We start from the raw sequence: 6,000 nt of genomic DNA, 5'->3' as shown, positions 1-6,000 counted from the left end.
AAAGATCTGCAGCTACTAATACCTCAAAACGAGTGAAAAATTCTGCAAGTGACGTTAATAAAACAAACAGTAAAGACGCAGGTATTGCTAAAATGCCGTGAAGTAAGTTGTTGATTCTTATGTTGCTGTTTCGAAGGGAATTACGCATCATGGAGACAGGTTCTTTGGATGAGACTGAGGTCCCGAGATAAGGTAGATGCTGGCACGAAAAAGATCCCTCAATACTCAAAGACCTTTAAATTGTTTCAGGCACGGATCTGAATTTGCTGTCTCAACCTGCAAGCAGTTATAAATACCGGAATGGATGTTATGGAACCAAATCACCAGGTTGGAACAGAGATTAAATTGGTTGCTTCAAATTACTTTGCGGGACGTGGCCATGGAGACGATCCTTCGAATAAAACCTTATAAATGAAAACTGAGGTCCTGTTCCATTGAGTGTCGGATTATAGTGGTTAGAACGCTCGTTTTAGAGTCGTAAAGTAAGGGGTTGAGTTTTAGGTCCTAGTTCTTTTGCGTACATTGCAAACGTATAACTTATGGTCCCGTTGAGGGTTTTCAGCAACCTCGTAAGTATTTTGTAAATTTTAGGGTCGTTTAGCGAAGGAACATTTGCTAGCTATTTCTATCGATTAAGTTCAGTCGCGGCCGTGACTCGAACACTAGAGCGAGCGCTCCTACGACTGATCTGCCTTGAGGGTTAGAACACACGACGTAACTAAAGTTTTTACGAGTTGCGCTCCCTTCCTTAAAAGTAATGCAGCCGAGGCTCCGAAGGGGCCGAGACCTATTTCATTTGGGGAATAAAGCGCTACGAGTATATTATGCCGCGTAAAAATCCACCTTTTTAAATACTTGTAATTATTGTGTGTTAATATGGATAATTTTTCTTTCCATGCAATGGTAATAATATAACCTCGCATTTGTCAGAGTTGAATGACATTAACCGATCAATTTCACATTCGTTGGCGTAGTGGTTTGAGCGTCTGCTCTAGAAATGCGAAGTCAGGAGTTGACCCTTACGTCGCGGGTTCGAATCCTACTGTGGGACGTGGAGATCGATCGGATGAGACCGTAGTGAGTCCCGTTTCTCAGTAAGTGTTGGCACGTAAAAGATCCCTCCTTGCTCAATGGCCCTGAGTGCCGAGTATAGGACAAAATTTGCAGCTCTCCACCGACAAGTAGTGGCGTCTCCATATGAGTGAAAAATTCTCGAGAGGGACGTAAAACAATAAACCAATCAATCAGTCTTTCCCATTCGTAGAGGCTATCTAGTTACTATTGGCGAAAGCTATTATAGGGTTTGCTCTGCTCTCCTGTCTCTTCTCTTGAGAATTAGTGTTTGTTTTGGATATCTAGGAATTTCATCCTTCTGGAATGATGAAATACCTCTGTTGTCACCAAAGTAAACAACTTTTTGAATCAGTTAATTTCGTTCCTCACTTTATTATCAATGTAAAAATGAAAGGCCTGCCTACACTCTGCATGACAAGACTTCTTCATGTTACGGTAGTGCTGACAATCCTTTTAGATTGTCTACTTCCGGCCTTCCAGAAGGCTCTCTGCATCCGTTGGGATAACCATCTGACTGAATGACTGATCTGTTACACCATGATTTGCTATACCTTTGACATGTGTGTTTTATAGGCATTTGTTTTTTCTCAATAGAAATTGTGGTCAACTGGAAGGTCGGAGCTGTCGTCAACCGTTAACTTAGAGAAAAACTAGTTGATATCTTCTTATGTCGTCAAGGTCTTCGGTTTCCACAAGTGGCTGAATCGTTGCACTTTTTTGTCTTTATGGTATAGTACTGTTTGTGTCAAAAAAATGTGGTTTCTCTTTCACATGGACCACTAATATTGACACACTTGTTTACAAGAATGGGATTGATATATCTTCATGTTCCCCCTGAGCGTTGGTGAGTTTACAATCCGTTCACTATACTAATTCCATGGATGGTGTCAATAAAAGCAAAATTCATGACTGCTGGATTGTGTTGGCTGTGAGTGATGTTATATATCAAACCATGGCTTGGTGAGTATTCATATCTCCTCCAAACCACATCATCAACCATGCATTCTTCTTGTCTGACAAAGAACGGATTATAAAGCACAACCAATCCCTGTTAGGTGAACTATAAACCGATCCCTTAACCAAAGGCTTCTTTAAGCTACCGTTATAAGGAAGGCGACTGCCACTATTTCGCATTAGAAGTCACTTGAAGCCGTATTTTAGTATATTAGAGCTGACTGAGATTGCAATTCACCGTAGGCGTCTGATAGTCTGCTATTCCTATATGATAGTGTATGACTTCGCGGTCATTGATATCTGGTCAAAGCCATGTTTCTTGGGCTAAGGCTATGTCAGTGTTTGTTTGGTTAAATATAGAGATAACAAACAATTTTAAAAGTCCATCTAAACAAAACAGATCAGAAGAAGAACAAACACGGGACTCTTGAAATATCAGGAAAGGGATCAGGTACCATAGAGGAATAAGCATCGTCTAGCATTGATATTTTGCTCATTTACTAGTACTCTGAAGATTTACCTGTAGAACTCTAGCCCAGGCTTAGTTTTGTAATATGAGTAATTCTCATGCAGATTTCTCTTTGGTGTGGAGAGGCTTGTATAAAAATGTGAACAGGTTTTTTTTAGTTGGTAAAGTATGAAATCATCAAACAGGCTTGACTAAATTTAAAGTTGGAAGGTCACAGAGATGATTCCATTTTCATGTCTTATCTTTTAATTTCTGTTCTAAAACACCTAAATATTAGGGGGTGGTTTACCCCTGCCTACCATCCAACCAATACTCCGCCTTGGACCCTCAAGAGACCTCTTGACGGTCTCCATTCCGTTTACGGGCATACGATGCATATGAACAGTGAATGAGAGGATTAGCATGGTAGTTCATTGTAACATGGTTTACAGTAATGAGAGAGTATTGTGTTTTAAATGGGAAATATTTTAAATGAAAGAAGCACTAACATGTTCAGAGAAACTGAAAGACGCCTAGACAAACAGAACTTCACTGAAAGCAGGGAATCGGATACTAGTATTGTATATGGTATTCTTTCAAATGTTGAAAAATAAAGTTGGGTTTCTTTTGATTGCTTATTTTTATAGTGAATAGTGAAATCTTTGCATTGTGCATTTGTATATGTTGCTTTGAGGGTTAAAATCGATTCCGATATGCCAACAATTAGCTATCTAGACATCTATTTGTCTGCTCTTCGTTATATTATGAATATATCAGAGTTTCAAAAAAAAAATCACATTCGTAGTTTTTGCTAGGTTTAAGATAAGCTTTCACTCACCATTAAATGTCTTTCTGGTGTACCATGGCGTGAAAATTTTTTGACTGGACCTTATAGCAACAGTGGGTGAAAACAGGAGATAGGGAGAAAAAAAATCAGAGGGCTGTTTGAAGTAACTGACAAAAATCACTATAAGATCAGACGTACATTCATAAAGACTCTCCAATTGTTGAAAAAAGCATTTTTCAGCTCGGTCGCCTCTTGTAATGAAAATGATTATCACATACTGTGCAGGTTAAATTATCGCCCCATACCCACTATCATTTTCAATCACTATCGCGGCATCTTCAACCATTAGGTGTTTGACAATGGCTTTACAAAATTTCTAGTTGAGTTTGAAAGCCAACGAACATTTTATCAAAACCGGGAGTTGTAGCTACCTAAGCGCATCTTTACAACTTTGCCTTCATGAGACTTCCATTACCTGCTTTTTTCCAAAGTTTTCCTTAATTGTGGAGTCAAAAATGATAAATCGTTGTCTCCTATTTAGTGTAGCGTTTCATTTTAGTGAAAGAATGATTGATTTAAGAAAACCGATCTTCTTAATTGAGTCAGAAATATAGCCACTGGTGTCACTTTTTTAAATGGTGTACCATTACAAGACTAAACAATTGAAAGATGCTGGTGTAAATTATAGATATCATAGAGTAATTAATAATCGTGTCCATCTCCGTTGACATGTTTATTATTCACTATCATGTAATAAAAGTCATCTTTAAGTGAATGTCTCTAGACTTCTCAATGGAGATCACCCTTGTATTCAGCAAGAATAAAGATGTTTCAAATCTACATAGAGCATAGTTCTAGCTTTCAAGAGTCAAATAAGAGGGGAAAATGATTCCCGTAGTATTTTAAAGGCAGCTAATACTTTTTATGACCCATGGTGCATTTCTTAAATGATTTTAATCCATTATCCACATAGTTAATTCATTTTCACGAATGTTAAAATTTTGAATGCTGAAGACAAAATAATAGATAGCATGAAAAAAGATAAAAAAAAATCTTTTAAAATAAATTTTCAGCGAACCTAAAATATAGTCAGCATTGACGTAGAACACTATATATCAAGTCATTTCCATTTCGTAAAAAATTCGCTGAAATTAGATTTAAATATTTTTTTCCTAGTAATAAAGATAAGAAACGAAAAGTGTAAATTATTTAAGAAATATTTTTATTTGCACATTTTTACAGTAAGGTAAATGATTGTTTTGTACGATTACATTTCCACTTCATTCTTAAGCAAGATTTCCATCGTTGTGAATGAATTCTCAGCAGGAAAGGACGAACGTATAATACCAGAGACAGTATCCCGAGATCGTAGCTAGAAATATATTTTGTTGAATGTTCCAACATAATCTTTAAAAGTTGGTTGAAGCATGCCAAAAAACCCCAAGGAGATAGATAACATTATTATATAACGCGATATATCTGCAATTTCAACAGGAAATAAAACAAGCATAAAATAACATCGCTCAAGGCTTTAGAAATAAATTTTTTATTGAAAAAAAGGGCTCATTTAGAAGATAGATGATAATTTTCTACTTCATTGATTTATTGTTTACAAATAGTATTTAATCTTTAACGTGGTTTTGAATTAAAGCGCCGTATTTTACGGGTGCGAAGTATACATATGATTCATGTCTGAAAAGCTCAGAGAATTCTAATAAAGATGCTTGTACTTTTTTAAATCAATCTGTTGTCTTTCTTTTCATACATACATATTCCTTCATGATTCTTTACTTCTGCAGTTTTTTTTCTTAAGATGTCCCGTTTTTTCCTTTTTTTTCTATAATAATTGTTCAGGAATTTTCTGTTAATTCATTTAAAGATTCGCATGCAGCATAATTATTTTCCGCCGGGCAAATAGTCTTTTACTAGTACTGAAGAATGATATAATTAAGTCGATTTTTAGAATTAACAAACATAAAGATTAATAATGTCATTGCAATTGCAAACGTATTTGTTTACAACAAATTTGTTTCAATCCATCTTGATTTATCTGAAATAAATATTGGTGGTTGAGATAAGAAAACTATATAAAAATATATGCCTGAAAAAAAAATTGGAAAAAAAAAGTTAATCAGTAATTGAAATAAAATTAAACCAAAACATGTAAAAACACTTAAAAAACGTAATCACATATATATAAAAGAAATCAGTCATGAACCTATTACCAACCGCAGACCAATCTGCCCCTGTTTTCCGCCGTATCATTCCTTCTTCCTGTAGTTTTATTGTTTTTTACGTGAGCATCCTAACACTCCTGTAGAAGCATCTGTTTCTTCTTGACACCTGTTGAAACACTGACAAAAAGATATGAATTAAAACATTTTACACACCCTCAAAAAATACTCAACACGATTTAATTTTTTTGTTTGCACTGTATGAATATGTTCGAAAACAATGTTGCAGGGCAAAAAAGTTTCCCTATTTTTCCGCAAGAAAATGACTCACCTAAACTTCAACGTCTTCATATATATGCGAAATTTATTTCATTAAGTATTTGGTACACAATTGATTAAACTATAGATGAGGTAACAAAGTATTTCATTATGTTCATGTTATATTTAATTTAATTTAATTTTAACACGCAAATTACCCAGAAAGTTGACATTGTTGATTTATTGCATTTTTTCCTCAACTTTGATTACCTGAATTTCTCCAAAGATTTAACATTGTCTTTGTA

This window comes from Saccostrea cucullata, unplaced genomic scaffold (assembly GCF_032062105.1).
Source record: "Saccostrea cucullata isolate Sc308-1 unplaced genomic scaffold, CSIRO_AGI_Scuc_v1 ctg309, whole genome shotgun sequence".
NCBI lineage: Eukaryota > Metazoa > Mollusca > Bivalvia > Ostreida > Ostreidae > Saccostrea > Saccostrea cuccullata.
Note: the sequence above shows the minus strand (reverse complement) of the source record.